The sequence below is a fragment of the Equus quagga genome, chromosome 12 (assembly GCF_021613505.1).
Source record: "Equus quagga isolate Etosha38 chromosome 12, UCLA_HA_Equagga_1.0, whole genome shotgun sequence".
Taxonomy (NCBI): domain Eukaryota; kingdom Metazoa; phylum Chordata; class Mammalia; order Perissodactyla; family Equidae; genus Equus; species Equus quagga.
The window spans coordinates 83,963,072-83,979,773 of NC_060278.1; positions in this window are offsets into that span (position 1 = coordinate 83,963,072).

Below are 16,702 nucleotides of genomic sequence, written 5' to 3' on the forward strand. Positions count from 1 at the left end.
AAGAGCTTGGCACCAGATGGCCTCCCTTCTGGTCCTCTTAGCTCCTCCCAGGTCGAGGATGACCCAGGGGCTGGGTTGACCGGGTGACCCCATGGATCTGCCTCCTGACTAGCATAAGACTGTGACTCAGCAGGATGCGGGGAGGGAGGTAGAGCCAGCAGGTCCCTTGGGGCTGGGCTGGGGCAGGTGCTGAGTCAGTGCAGGGAGAGCAGGACAGGGTTGCTGAGGTCAGAGCTGAGGGTTGGGGTGGAGAGGCCCCGGGTCTGGACATGGATGCTGCAAGCGGCTGGGCCAGACCGTTAAGGCACAGTGGCCCAGCCCGAGTCCTACCCACCTCCATCAGCCCACTCATGGCCCATTCCCATCACTCAGCCGTATTATTCTCTCTCAGAGCAGCCTATTCTTTTCCTTTATAGCACATACTATAATTTAGAATTATGAATGTATTTTTTTTTTAATTATTTAGTGTGTGTCTCCCTCCCTACACTGTAAGCACCTGCCAGTTTGGCTCCCAGTGTGTCTCCAGCACCTGGAATAGTGCTGGGCACAAGACAAATGCTCACTAAATAGTAGCTGAATGGATTAAATCTCCCCACCTATTTATTCACCCCTTGTCCATCCATTTACCATTCACCTGTAGTCCATTCCTCACCATCTATCCATTCAACTTTCTCCTACCTTCTCTCCGTTCTTCCGTCTACCCTCCATTCAACCATCATTCGTCCATCTATCCAACCATCCATCCACCCACCCACCCACCCACCTATACATCTTTCCAACAGCAAAGCATTTATACACTCATTCAATAAGTATTTATTGAGTACTTCCTACTTGCCAGGCACTATTCTAAAGGCTGGGGATACTGCAATGAAAATAACAGACAAAAACGGTGCTTACATCCCAGCAGAAAGAAAATATGCAAGAAATAATTAGCATAATAAGTGCTTAAATTATAGGGTATGTTAGAGGGTGCTGGAGGAAAAGACTGGAAACATAGAAGAGCTGGTAAAGACAACAAGGGGAGGTGGGGGCAGGCTGTGGGTAGGGGTATCCAGTGGATGCCATGAGACTCTCTGGAGGGCAAACTGTTCAGGCAGAGGGACTGGCTTATGCAAGGCCAAGGGGATGCTTGACTGGTGTACCAACATAGGAGGTCGTGTGGCTGGAGTGGAGCAAGTGAGAGCGGGGAGCAGAGATGAGGTCAGAGAGGTAATGGGGATTCAGACCTTCTGGAACTTCATAGGCCTTTGAAAGGAATCTGGGGAGAAGAGAGCAGATGTTGCAATAATTCTGTTGAGAAATGCCAGTGGCTCAGAGCAGGGCAATAGCTGTGCAGGTGGGGGGATCTGATTGGATTCTGGGTATTTTGAAGGCAGAACCCATAAGATTGCTGATGTTGCAGATGTGGACTGTGAGGGAAGGGGAGGTGTCAAGGATGGTGTCAAGGATGCTGGGCGAGCTGTCTTGAGGCAGCCCAGAGGTCCAGCTTCAGTTGTGGCGGGTTTGAATTGTCTTTCAGACTTCATGGAGGAGCAGGTAGGCAGTTGGATGTATGTTCTCGAGTTCAGGGGAGAGGCCTGGGCTGAAGATACAGATCCGGAGTCGTGGGCATGAGGCTGGAGGAGAGCACCAGGAACCGAGTGTTGGACCATTTCAATGGGATGGGCGAGGAAAAGTGAAGGCGTGACCCTGGATGCCAAGTGACGTGAGAAGGTATATCAGGGAGCAGAGTGTAGTCAACTGTGTCAAAAGCTGTTGATCAGTCAAGAAGATGAAGACTGAGAATTAAGCATTGGATTTAGCAACTTGGTGACCTTGACAAGAGCAGTTTCAGTGGGGATCGAGTTGGGTGGGCAGGTGTCATTGGAATGGATTTAACAAAGAAGAGGAATTAGAGACAGTGAGTATAGACAATTTTTTCAAAGACCTTTGCTGCAAAGGGGAGCACAAAAAATGGGTGGTAGCTGTGGGGAGGGCTGTGGATCACGGGAAGGCTGTCGTCTTAAAGATCCATCCATCTTCCATCCGTCCATGAGTCTACTCAACTATCATCACCATCTACCCGTCCCACCACCATTCACCATGCGTCTGCCCATAGAGCAACCATCCGTTCCTCATCCTCATCCATAAGCCAAGAAGGCTGTCCGGAGCTCCCGCAGGGACCAACTCCCACGCGAGGCAGACAGGTCTTTTCCATTCCAGGCTGTTCTGTCCAGGGGGCAGAATTTAGCTGGGGGCAGGGAGTGTGTGGGAATATGGCAACCAATTTTCTTGTGTTTCCTTTGAGACCTAAATTATGACTATTTGTTTTCCCATTTTCACACAGATGGGAGCAAACACACAGTCCTTCACATTGCTTTCTTTCTTCCTTATTCAACAATTTGTCTTGGGGATTATTCCAACCAGCTCAGAAAGATCTTCCTGATTTTTTTTTTTTTTTTTTTTTTTTGCAGTATTCCATCGTAGGGATGTACTGGTTTATGGAAACCATCCCTTGTCAATGAACATTTCATTATTTCCAGTCTTTTGCTGTAACAAACAATGCTACAGTCTTTGGACATGAGGGAGCGGAGAGAAACTCCAAGATAATTTCCTAGAAGCCGAATTGCTAGTTGAAAGTTTGTGCATTTGCACTTTTAATGGAAATTTCTGGATGGTCCTCCATCGAGATGCTGCCATCCACTCCTGCTGGCAGGACTGGTGAGCGCCTGTTTCCCACAACCTCCACAGCATGGGGTGGTGTTGAAGTTTTGATCTCTGCCAATTGGATCCAGAAGGATGAGCGTGTCTTCCTGCAGCTTTCATAGGTGTCTTTCGTTCCGCCAGATGAATCTTTTCACATTGTACAGCCACAAAGCAGCTGAGGCAGAGGTGCTTCTCAAGGTCCGCACGGCACAGGCTGCCTCCATGTGAGCATCCCATCTTGGGAGGTGACCCAGCGGAGGTGTGAGGAGGCCAGCAGCCAGTTGGCCCGGCAGGGGCTGTGCTTTTGAGAACCATCTCGACTCCCTCCGTGTCCTGTCTTCTTGGCTCTTCCTCTCTTACTAGATGTGCTGTCACATCCAGATGTGTCACTTCCAGATGTGTGGGCTGTCACGTCTCTATCATCTCCCTGCATCTCTGCACCCCCACAGGCCACCCCAGGGTTCCCGCCCCCATTTCCTTCTTCTTGCCATTTAGCCTTTCCTTGGCCCAGAGTTTCGGGAAGGCTGGGCTAAAGTGACATCCGTCCCCCTTAGTTGGCTCCACAAGACACCAGGGAAAAGGTTAGAGTCTTAAACCATCTCAGCTGGTCTAGCATTTAGTGACAGTCCAGCCCACACCCGCTCATTGTGGGTCAGCGTGCAGAGAGGGTGTGTGTGTGCGTGTGTGCCAATGTGCATATATTGGTGTGTATTGCATGGCTGTGTGTCTCTGTGGCAGGCCAGAGTAAAGGAAAAACTGCCTGCTTCTGGAGCCAGGACAGACCTGGGCTTGAACCCCTTCCTTGCCTCTGGCCAGTGGAGTGATGTTGGGCTAGTTCCTCACCGTCTGTGAGCACCAGTTCTCCAGTCTATGAAGTTGGAATGACAGTCACAGAGCCGATCCCTGCCAGCCTGGCTGAGTCACCTCCCCCCACTCGCACCTTGCTCCCTCTGCTCCAGCCACTTTCCCTTTTTGCTAGTCCTTGAACAAACCAAATTCTTCCTGCCGCAGGGCCTTTGCCCTTGCTGTTCCACCTGCCTGGAACTTTCCCCACATCTTTCCAGGCTTCTCTTCTTCCTCCAGGTCTCAGGTGAAATATCACCTTCTCTGAGAAGCCCTCCCTGCCCACTCGGAAGGCCTTGTGCCCCACCCCAGGCCCTGCAGCCTGTCTCTAATCCATAACTCTGTCTTATTTTGTTCACTTGTCAATGATCACTTGAAATGATCTCATTTATGTGTTAAATTGCCTATTGTCGGTCCTCCTGCCCCCCTAGAAGGTCCGAGCCCTGAGGGCAGGGATGTTGCATCCTCCTGTTGGCACAGAGCCTGGCGTCTACAGGTGTTCAGTGAACAATGGCTGAGTGAAGGAATGTGAGGTGCTCCCCACAACGCCTAAGACACAATAAAAGCTCGAAACTGCTGGTTATTGTTCTTACATAAGTCACATCATGATTATTTATGAGGAATAAACAACTTGGCTCAGCAATTCTTCTAGCCAGTATTTATTTAAGGCCTGTGTGATGAAGTGTCGTGGGAGAGACAGGGATACGCGAGCCAGTGGATGCTGTTGAGGAGCAGACAGAACAGCTGGAAGACAGGCCTGTGGGACAGAATCACGAGGCACGGGGATCACGACACACCGAGCTACCCTCGCGGCAAGACTGGAAGTGGGTATTATCACCTCGCTTTTCAGATTAGAAATTGAGGCTCAGAAAGGTGGACACGCCCAAGGTCTCCCAGCTGGGCAGTGTGTCTCCAAAGCACTTAGCCCCGCACCTGGCCTGAGTGGGATTCAGTGGCCAAGGTGTCATTCGCACATCTGTCTGGACCTCCCTGGGGCCCTGCCGGTGCCTGGAATGCAGGGCACCTGCCTGGGCACACCCCACGCACACGGGCACCGGGGAGGTAGCTTTGGGGTCACGTGTGTTCCCCACAGCTCTGGGGTCCTGGCGGAGAAGTCGATGCTGAGGGCCACGGTGGGGGTCTCTCTGCTGAGAGGTCTTTACCCCTGGGGTCCAAGGTCCAGACTGAGGAGGGCTTCGTCCTGCGATTGGAAGGAGCAGCTTTGGCGTAGGGCAGGACAGGGGCAGGTGCTGGCTTGGGAGAGGGGAGAAGGAGGCTGTGCCTGTGCTCACGGGACACGTGCATTGGCAGACACTGGACTGTGTGGGTGCTCATGCACATGGGCACACACACCCCTCTCTTGCACACTCTTGCTCTCCCAGACACACTGATGATGGCTCACTCTGCCTGAGTGATTCTGCAGGTGAAGGGTCCTCCCGGTTCCCCAGCCTGGCTGCTGTCATTCAAGCTCGCAGCTTTGCAACGGCAGGGCTGCGTCCCCCCATCCACGTAGCGTCCACAGTGCCCAGCCCAGAGCAGGCCCTCAAGATCGGTGGAGAAGACAAATTCACTCCCTTCCTCTCTCCATCATTAGTTTATTACCCCTTCCTTCCTTCACTTACTCACTCAAGGCCTCCAGGATCAGGCAATGTCACAGTCCTGCTCCCCGCCCCGCCCCCAGCCTGCAGCTGCTGAGTGCCCATCAGATGCCAAGTCCTGGCAGCTCTTCCCCTGCCAAATCCAGTCCGAGGACCCTGCCCGGTCCACACCCCGGTGGACATCCTGTCTTCCTTCCTCCTTCTCCCAGCCTTGACCACACGTCCCGGGCCAGATGCTTATGAAATTCTAAGAATTCTTCCATCACTGGCAGGAAGGAAGGCCATCACTGATGGCCTGGTGCCTGGGACTTGGCTTTGACTCATGTGCTCTGGGGCTTGGCGAGGCTGGGACAGGAAGCTTACAGCCCTTGGTGACGCCAGCCCAGGCTGAGACTCAGAGCGGGGCCAGAGTCACTGGTCCTGTCACCACACACACCCACGGAGCACACCTGTGAACAGACACGTGAGGATGTGGAACAGGATGTGCTGTGTCCAAGGCCACAGGGAAGGTCAATGTGGGGATCCAGCTGTGCACATCTATTCACTCCTGAACACAACAGCACAGCAGTGGAGATCGACTCCGCTTCCTACAACCGGACCAAGGTTTGAATCCCAGCTGTTTACTAGCTGTGTGACCTTGGGCGAGCCACTTCACTTCTCTGAGCCTTATCTTTACTTACTTACGCGTACTAGATGCTCCATAGATGTGACTGCTAAAAAAATCAATAGCAGAGTAAGTGCAAATACGCCCTGAGTGTGTCGATATATCTACAGACATATCATCATAATTTGCATACCTGTTGGTGTGGGCACCCACGTATGTAACATGCTCACTCAAGAGCTTGAGTCTGGCTCCATGCATTTACATATGGGAGCACGTGTCTATGAGGTCGTTCAAGCTGATTATTTTTTTCCAGGAATGCACACCCTTCTTGGGGTGGTTTTCCAGAGGACTTCTTGAGCACTCGTCATGGGCAGGAACTGGTGTTTATCGGGGTGGACACGCCCATGCTTGTCTGTGTGGCCCTGTGCCAGGTTATGAATACCACCCCACCCTCAGCAGGGTGCTGAGCCGGTAGACTCTGTGGGGATTGGCCATTTCTGCAGCTATGATGCCAGACTTACGGTGCTTTCTGGACCTGGGGTGTTTGGGTTCAGATCTCACCTGTGCAACCTTGGGCAGGATGCTCAAGCACACTGTGCTTAGTGTCCTTTTCTGTGAAGTGGAGATCACGGTAAGCACCTTCCGGAAGAGTCGGCTCGTGTGAAGTGCTGGGACAGAGCCCGGCGCAGACACGAGCTCTGTGTGTTGCTCTCTGAGTCTCCCGGCGTCTGGCCTCTGTGATATGACATTTCCTTCACTTACAGCACTTATTCCACTATGCGGCCGTTGTCTGTCTACAGGACTGTCCTTTCCACTAGACTGCAATTTCCTGGAGGGCGGGACCATGTCTGTCACCCATAATTAGAACCCGTGCATTGCCTACTAGTTCTGAGCCTCAGGTTTCTCCTCTTTCGTAACAATAGCTGGCATTCACCGGGGCGTCTGTGTGCCCGGCACCGTGCTAAGCTCATTAGGCCATCAAACCGTCTCAAGAGATTGGTATCCTTATTGTTCCTATTTTAGAGAAAGAAACTGAGACTCAGAGACATTCAGCAGTTGCCCCGGCTCACACAGTGACTTGAACCCTGGCAGACTGCCTCACTCTCAGCCCACTCTCGACATAAGATTTGGGGTGAAAAGCCTGGGGCACGAATGTCGTTGACCGTCCGCCTCTTGGACTCCTCACAGCTGGCCCCACTCCCTCCACCTCCCACCAACACCCGCCCCACCTGTGTGAATATCCCTTTGTTCCTCTTTCTCACCCTGGGGCATGCCAGCTCCCTGCCCTGGCACAGCGCCCCCAGACACCAGGAGGTAGCTGCAGATCACCCCTTCTTTGGCCCAGGTGAGGGGGAGGTGGACTTGAGAGATAACCTCGTCCCCGGGTCAGCAGGATTGAGGGAGGGCATGCCAGACTCGGCAGGGGAGAGGGGCAGCATCTGCGGTGTGTGGGGTTGGGTGCTCAGGCTCTGGGATAAAAAGGGTGGAGCAGAAGTTGACCCCACCCCCCAGCCGCCCTCCCCACCCCAGGGCTCCCCACCCCAGGGCTCCCCACCTCAGAGCGGAGAGGGAACACACAGCTTCCCTCTGAGGGGCGGGGAGCTGTCAGACTGCTGAGCTGCCACCGCTTTGAAGGACACAGAGGGCACCCGGAGGCAGCGACGTCTCTGTGTCTATTTAATCCCCTGGTGCCCCTCGGGTCTCCAGGAGCCAACAAGGCCCACGGCCTGTGTCTTCTGCTGTTGTTGGGAAGAGCGTCCTATAAATGTCAGGAAGGTCAAGTTGGGGGACAGCGTTGTTCAGATCTTCCATCCCCACACTGATTTTCTGTCTACTTGTTCCATCATTTATTGGGAGAGAGTATTGACATCTGTGCCACAGCCTGGAAACTCAGGGACGTCGGCTGAGGCAATGGTAGAGCTCATGTCATTCATTTATTCCCTGGTGCATTCCTTGATTCTTTCAGGTGGGAGGGTAAACTTGATTCTTGTTACTCCATCTTGACCAGAACAATTTTTTTAAATTATTTTTTTGGAAATAATTTTAGATTTATAGAAGAGTTGCAAAGACAGTACAAAGTGTTCCTACATACCCTCCAGCCATGTCTCCTTACTCTCTGCAAGCAGTGACAGTTTCTTGGCCTTTCCTTGTCTTTCATGACCTTGACACTTTTGAAGAGTGCTGGTCAGATTTTTTTTTTTTTTTAGGAAGATTAGCCCTGAGCTAACATCTGCTGCCAATCCTCCTCTTTTTGCTGAGGAAGACTGGCCCTGAGCTCACATCCGTGCCCATCTTCCTCTACTTTATATGTGGGATGCCTACCACAGCATGGCTTTTGCCAAGTGGTGCCATGTCTGCACCCGGGATCCGAACTGGCCAACCCTGGGCCGCTGAAGCGGAACATGTGCACTTAACCGCTGCACCACTGGGCCAGCTCTGGTCAGATGTTTTGCAGCGTGTCCTTCCATTTGGCTTTTCCCTGGTCAGGCTGAAGTTATGGATTTGAGGGGAAGAACACCACACAGGTGAAGTGGGCCTCTCATCACGTTATTTCAGGGGTCCATGATATCAACAAGACTTGTTACTGGCGACTCTAACCCTGATCATTTGCCTGCCAGATTTCTCCACTGTGAAGCCAATATTTTTTCCTTTCCACATTCTGTTTGTTAGAAGCAAGTTGCTAAGTCCAGCTCATACTTAAGGGGAGGGAACTCAGCTTCACCACCTGGAGGGCGGAGCATCAAAGAACTTGCGGACACATGTTAAAACCCCACAGAAATTAACAAATATGTGGCGGGAAGATACTTTGGACTATGCAAATATAGTGTTTCACCTTAAGGTTTCACCCATTCCTTTCTGCATTCAAAGGCAGATTTGCCTGCAGCAATTACTACTGTGGTGTGCTATGGACGATTTTTCTATTTCTCTCAATCCTTCTGTATTTATTAATTGGCATTTTTCTGTACAGAATATTTACCTCTTCTCCATTTATTAAATGCATTCAATCAATTACATTATTTTTAAATTGTTATTTTATTTTATTTTTCAAAATTGGGACCTGAGCTAACATCTGTTGCCAATCTTCTTCATTTCTCTCTTTTTTCTTCTTGTTCTTCTTCCCAAAGCCCCCAGTACATAGTTGTACATTCTAGCTGTCAGTCCTTCTAGCTGTGGCATGTGGGACCCTGCCTCAGCATGGCTTGATGATCGATGCCATGTCCATGCCCAGGATCTGAACCAGTGAAACCCTGGGCCACCAAAACAGAGCATGCAAGCTAAAATTTTAAAGTTAGTTATTTTCAATAGGGACTGCATTGAATCTGTAGACTGCTTTAGGTAATATGATATTTCAACTATGTTAATTCTTCCAATCCATCAGCATGGAATCTCTTTCCATTTCTTTGTGCCTTCTTTGATTTCTTTCAACAATGTCTTACTGCATTCACTGTATAGGTCCTTTGCCTCCCTGGTTAAATTTACTCCTAGGTATTTTCTTCTTTTTGTTGCAATTATAAATGGAATTGTATTCTTCATTTCTCTTTCTGCTAGTTCGTTGTTAGTATAGAAATGCAACTGATTTTTGTACATTGATTTTCTACCCTGCAACTTTACTGTATTCGTTTATCATTTCTAAAAGCCTTTTGATGGATTTTTTTGGGTTTTCTATATTAATTATTTTTAAGAATGTACTGCTATATTCTCATGGTTCAAAATTCAAAATCGGTGAAAGAATGTGTTGCTATTCTCTTTCCCACCTCCATCCGCCGCCCCCCCCCCCCCCCAGTCCCAGTTTCTCCCCAAAGGCAACAACAACAGCAAAAAGTCAGTAGAGATTTTATGCATAAAGCTGTAACTATTCTTTCTATGCAAATGGTTTTAAAGTGTTCATAGTGTTCCTCACCTTGCACCTTTCTACCTGACAATCTAAGTCGGAGCTCAGCCGGGATAGTGCAGAAAGAGCTTTCTCCTTTTTTCACGTGGTGTTCCCTTATGTAAATGTACCCTGATTTATTGACTAGTCCTCCATCAATAAACATTCACTTTGTTTCCAAATGTTTTCTGTTACAAAAGATGCTGCAGGGTTCCAGCTGCAGAATTGAACCTACAGGCGCAGCTGCATAGGAGGCAGAGAGCAAAGGGCATGTGTGCTTTCCATTTGGATGTTGCCAAACTGCCTCTCTTGTAGGCTCCGCCGGTTCACACCCTGTCTGAGCTTCCTAGGGCTGCTGGACAAAGTACCACAAACTGGGGGGCTTAAAACAACAAAAATGTATTGTCTCACAGTTCTGGAGGGTGGGAGTCTGAAATCACAGTGTCAGCAGGGCCTTGCTCCCTCGGAAGCCTCTAGGGAATCATCTTTTCTTCCTTCTAGATTCTGGTGGTTACAAGCACCCCTCGGCTTTCCCTGGTTTGTAGATGCACGACTCCAGTCTCTGTCTCCATCTTCCTGTGGCCGTCTTCCCTCTGTGTGCGCCATATCCAAATTCCCCTCTTCTTATTAGGACACCCGTTATTGGGTTAGGGCCATCCTAATCCCATATGACCTCATCCTAACTTTCTTACAGCTGCGAAGACCCTATTTCCAGATAAGGTCCTGTTCATAGACTCCAGGTGGGCATGGACTCTTGGGAACACTATTCAACCCAGTTCACACTCTCACTAGCAACAGATGAGAGTGAAACGGTACCTCCTTTCGCATCCTTCAAGGACTCAAGTGACAGTTGGCATTATTGGGCATTAATTTTGGTTATTGGATTCTGCTCCTCTGAAATGGGATGCTCTCTGGGGACTGGGCTGTGGGGAGGCCTGAGATTTATTGGGGTTACGGACAAGGATTGGTTTCCCATGGGGCAGCCGAGAAGGAAAGCTAATGTGACATAGATGCTGTGGGGTGGAGGTCTCCCACAGTTTTCTGGGCCGTTTTGCCATTGCAAAATTCCATCCCTGGTCCTGATCAGCTGTGGGCACTCACCCAGGGTCCAGGTCAGAGGTCACACAGGGCTGCTCATGGGGTGAAGCTGCCCCTGGGAACGTTTTGTCTTGCTCAGCACTTAGTCAAATTTAAAACAGATACTAATGTTTAAAAATGGATACATCTCAGACATCAACATCATGGCGGAGTGAACTTGCCCAGGATTCTCTCCCCTCCAGCATACAATGAAAAGGGGCATCCATACTCCAACAGAGGACATCCTAGTACAACACAAAAACGTCAGAGAGACACACGTAGCCATAGACGGAGGGCAGAGAGTCTGGAGCCCCCCTTGGAAGAGCTGGAACGGCGTAAGAGAGAACTTCACTCTCTGCCCTAATAGACTGAGCTCTGCGACCACAGGAGGCCTCCAAGACGGAAGGAAGGGGGGAGGGGATGTTTGTTCCCGGTAACATCAAGGACCCCTGAGGGCTCGTGCAGCCTAGAGGGAAGCCCTCTACTGGGGTGAAAGCTTTTGCTGGGGGTGACCTCATCAAGCCAGCACCCCAGGAGAGCAGATAGCAGAGCAGAGCAGAAAGCTCTGAGAGCATGCAGAAGAAAATGCCCCTCACCCCCACCTGCCACACTCCTCATTCCACTCCCTGGGATCTCAGCTGAAGGCACAGGGCTCAGAATAAGTGGCTCTTGACCCCACCCAGTGGCGACAGGTGGTAACTTCAACCAAATAATATCAAGATGCATAAGACAAGAGCCACCCCCTCTAGCAATATCAAACACTATATCAAATCTCCAAACCAGAGAGAAAATGACAAGTACCCGGAATTCAGTCCTGAAGACACAGAAATATGTAGTCTAAATGACAATGAATTCAAAATAGCTCTCATCAAAAAACTCAATGAGGTAAAAGAGAATGTAGAGAAATCATTCAATGAGTTCAGGAGCTACTTCACAAAAGAGATTGAAACTATAAAGAAGAATCAGTCAGAAATATTAGAGATTAAAGACACAATGGAAGAGATAAACAAAATATGGATTCCCTGAACTCTCGAGTGGACATCATAGAGGAGTGTATCAGCATAACTAAAGATAGTCATGTTGAAATGCTCCAGAGGAGGAGAGAGAACTTAGACTAAAAAGAAACGAAGAGGGGCTGGCCCTGTGGCCGAGTGGTTAAGTTTGCGCACTCCACTGCAGGCAGCCCAGTGTTTCGTTGGTTTGAATCCTGGGTGCGGACATGGCACTGCTCATCAGGCCATGCTTAGGCAGCGTCCCCCATGCCACAACTAGAAGGACCCACATTGAAGAATATACAACTATGTACTTGGGGGCTTTGGAGAGAAAAAGGAAAAAAAAATCTTAAAGAATAAAAAAAAAGAAATTAAGAAAGTCTCTGAGAAATATCCGACTCAATTAAGAAATGCAACATAAGAATTACAGGTATTCAAGAAGGAGAATGGAGCAGAAAGCGTGAACAAAGAAATAATAGCAGAGAACTTCCCAAACCTAGGGAAAGAGATGGAAATCTGTGTGGAAGAGGCTTCCAGGTCTCCTAGACATGTCAATGTAAAAAGACCTACTGCAAGGCATATAGTAGTAAAACTGTCAAAAAGGAATGACAAAGAAAGAATACTCAGGGCAGCAAGGCAGAAGAAAATAACCTACAAAGGAACCCCAATCAGGCTTTCAGCAGATTTCTCTCCAGAAACCTTACAAGCTAGGAGAGAATGAAATGACATATTCAAATCTTTGAAAAACAAAAATTTTCAGCCAAGAATATTCTATCCAGAAAAAATATCCTTCAGATATGATGGAGAAATAAAAACTTTCCCAGACAAACAAAAGCTAAGGGAGTTCATAGCCATGAGACCTCTCCTACAAGAAATCCTCAAGTAGGCCCTCATTCCTGAAAAAAAAAGGGAGAAAGGGGTCACAAAACACAGAGTAAGAAGATAAATAGGTAGACAGAATCAGAACAGGATAGCAAATACCCAAGTATAGCATTAAAGATAATAGGGAAGGAAAACACCAAAAACAAAGATTATCTTGTCATTTTAATCACAAACTCAAAACACAAGATGGAATAAGATGTAAGAAAAACAGCTTAGGAGGGGAGGAGGAAAGGGACTGAATCAGTTTAGACTAAAGAAATAAGAGGCCATCAGAAAATGGACTATGTTATACACGAGATTCTGCATACAAACCTCATGGTAACCACTAAACAAAAAAGCAGAACAGAGACACAAAGAATAAATAAGGAGAAAACAAAGAAACACATCATAAGAGAGTACATAATTCAATGGGTAGACCAAAACACACAGGACAAGAAACAAAGGAAATGCAGGAGAACCAGAAAACAAGTGATAAAATGGCAGCATTAAGCCCTCATATATCAATAATCACACTAAACGTAAATGGATTGAATTCTCCAATAAAAAGACACAGAGTGGCAGGATGGATTAAAGAACAAGACCCAACAATATGCTGCCTCCAGGAAACACATCTCAGCTCCAACGACAAACACAGGCTCAGAGTGAAGAGGTGGAGGATGATACTCCAAGCTAATGGCAAACAAAAGAAAGCAGTTTTGCAATACTTATATCAGACAAAGTAGACTTCAAGATAAGACAGGTAAAGAGAGACAAAGAGGGGCCGTATATGATGATCAAAGGGACACTCCATCAAGAAGAAATAACACTTATAAATATCTATGCACCCAACACAGGAACACCAAAGTTAATAAAGCAACTATTAACAAACCTAAAAGAAGATATTAATAATAAAAATGGATACATCTCATATGAAAATTTGGATTCCTGACCTCTCTGGGAAAAACATATCTAACACCTGCTCATATTTCCATATGGCAACAAACATTTGTATACATTTGCTGGCACTTGTTGTGGCCTCAGCTCTAGGCTGTCAAACCAAGGGTCAGAATAATGCAGTGGGCCAGGCCATGGACTCCGGAGCCCACCTGCCTATGTTTGAATCCCAGCTCTGCCATTTGCTAGCTGTGCATCCTTTGGCAAGTTGCTTAATATCTCTAAACCTCATTGTCCCCATCTATAAAACTAGGATTGAGTTATTCAACACATTTTTATTGAGTACCTACTATGTGCTAAGCACTGTTCTGGGCATTTGGGGTAGGTCAGTAAAGAAGGTGCAAAGATCCATGCTCTCATGGAGCTCCTATTGAGGCAGGAGTGAACAGTAATAAAGAATTGTATAACAAAAGGGTAAATTGTATCACACGTTGGAAGGCGATAAATGCTACAGGAAAGCAAAAGCTCACATCAAAAGTGCACAGGGAGCGGAGAATGGGGGCAAGGTCACATTTTAAAATAGGCTGCTCAGGGAAGGCCTCCTTGAGAAGGTGACATTTGCACAAAGACTTGAAGGAGGTGAGGAGATTGGGCAAGTGGGGAACTGGGGAAGAACATGCCAGCAGAGGGAACAGCAAGGCAAAGGCCGTGAGGCAGGAGCGGTGCTTGATGTTGGAGGAACAACAAGGAGGCTGGAGAGGAGACAGGACGGGGGAGAGTGGTGGGAGCTGAGGTCACAGGCGAAGAAAGTGGGAGGCGGGTGTCAGCACATCGTGTGGGCCTTGCAGGCCACAGAGAGGATTTTGGCTTTTACTCTGAGTGAGGTGGGAGCCATGGGAGGGTTCTGAGCAGAGAAGGGACATGACCTAACTGACATCATAACAGGATCTGTCTGGCTGCTCTGTAAAGATTAGACTTGGTGGGGCGAGGGGTGCAGAAGTGGGAAGCCGGGAGACCAGGGAGAAGCTAGTGCAGTAATCCAGACCAGAGGTGTGGCTGGCGCAGGCCGGGGACGCGGGAAGCGGCTGGGTACGGGATGTACTTCCAAGGTTGAGTTGACAGGACTTACTGGCAGATTGGATTCAGGCTGTGAGGAAAGAGAGTGGTCAAGGATGCCTCCATGGGGGCTGCCCCCGTGGCCGAGTGGTTAAGTTTGCGCGCTCCGCTGCTGGCAGCCCAGTGTTTAGTGGTTCGAATCCTGGGCGCGGACATGGCACTGCTCATCAGACCACGCTGAGGCAGCGTCCCACATGCCACAACTAGAAGAACCCACAACGAAGAATACACAACTATGTACCGGGGGGCTTTGGGGAGAAAAAGGAAAAAATAAAATCTTTTAAAAAAAAAAAAAAGGTGCCTCCGGGCTTTCAGCTGGAGCTGCCACTCACTAACGTGTGGGCGGGATAGCAGGGGCAGATCTCGAGGGGAAGGGTGATAAGGATAAGCTGAGCAGAGATTCAACGCACAGGTGAACGCAGGTGGAAACACCAGCCTGGAATCTGGGAGTGGAATCACGGCCCCACCTCATAGGCTGTTGTGAGGGTTAAATGAATTCACGTCTGTAAGGCCCTGAGAACAGGGCCTGGACCCTGGTAAGTGCCAACAGGGGTTAGCTGTTATTAGCGCCCAGGAGAAGACCCCACCTTTGGCTCCAGCCCCCTCCCCAAGTCCCCCCCACCCCCTCAGGAATAGGGGCAGGTTGTCAAGATGACAGAAATTTCCTTCCCATCAGGCTGCCATTTCAGTCCACCCCTGGGCAGCCTTAGGCCAGTGGCTTCACTTCTCTGACCATTAGTTCTCTCATCTGTAACAGGAAGGTAGCAGTGCCCTTCTCAAAGAGTTATCCGGAGGAACAAAGGAGAAAGGACGGATTTAAGCGCCCGGCGCACAGTAGGAGCTGATAACAGGCTCCTCCCCTCGTGCCCCTGCAGTCGGGGAGGAAAGAAGCAGTCAGCGCCCATCCCAGCGTTTATTGAAGGGGGAGGTGGGATGGAAGGGGTGCAGGATGGCGGGGTGCACAAGGGCAGCAGGGCCTCCTGGTGGGGGCGGATTGAGGACCCTCCCAGGAGGCCCCTCCAGGCTGGTGGTGACACTGACGCGGGGGTTGGGGAGAGAGGGGGGAGGGGGGCGGGTGGTCCAAGGGCGCCTCTCCCGCTGTCTTGGAGCTCCCCCTAGTGGTGGAGAACGGAGATGATGCCTGGGGCTGGGCAGCCTGCAGGATGGAGGGGCTGGCGTCTGCAGGAGGCACATCTGTTACACGTAAGGTCAGGACCTATGGGTGACAGTTTCTAGGTGGGTGGACTTTGAGGAGCAAATACACCCTGTTCGGCTGCCCCCTGGCTCTTAGAGATCATTTAAATGCGTGTCCAAAATATCTTCCCAGCCACAAGGGACCATCAGGCCTCCAGGTAGTCTCTCTGGACTGAATCTGTCCCCCACGCCTGGGGGCCCCTGTAAACCAGGAAGGTGCAGAGCCCTGCTCCATCTGTCAAGAGCTGGCCCAGGAGGACACTGAAGATGTGGGTCCGAGTTCCTGCGGACCACCCGCCGGCCTCCCTCAGCCGCATCATCTGTAAACTGGGGCTACAGCCCTTGATGGGGTGCACGGAGGGCCTCTGACACCAAAATGCATGTAGCAAATGTACTGTAGGGGATACACGTTTTCACACATCCTGGGGGGGAAGTCCAAGGGAGCATCTTTGACCCATCCTGAGGCATGGTGGAGAGAGGGAGGGTCAGGGATGAGAACGACCAGCTTCCCCTGCTCCATCTTGGCCTGTGGAGGGTAATGCTTGTATCTTGGGGGAACAGGAAAGGCAGGGAACTCTGGAATCCGGTCCAAACCTCGCGGTGCAGAGGCAGGGGCTGGCGGTCTCAGAGGGGAAGGGGCTTGCGCAGAGTCACAGAGAGGAGAGCGGGGGTGGGTGGAGGGAGACACTTTCTGCCCCTAAAGGGCTTGGGAAGGAGGGGTGGCTGCGGTTTTAGGAGGACGTGGGGAAGGCTGGCATCTTGGATGAGTGGGGCCCTCCCCCTGGGAAGGGGCACGGAGATGTGACTTCCAGGCTTTCTGACCTGGAGTGGGGCCTCCTGGGGATTTAGATGGAAGGGGCCCTGCTGAAAGGGAGAAGTGAGGGAGACAGAGGGAGGGCAGGGTGCGGTGGGGAGGAGGGCGCGTCCAGAACCTGGGTCTGGTGTCTCCTCTGGCCGTGTGGGCCCC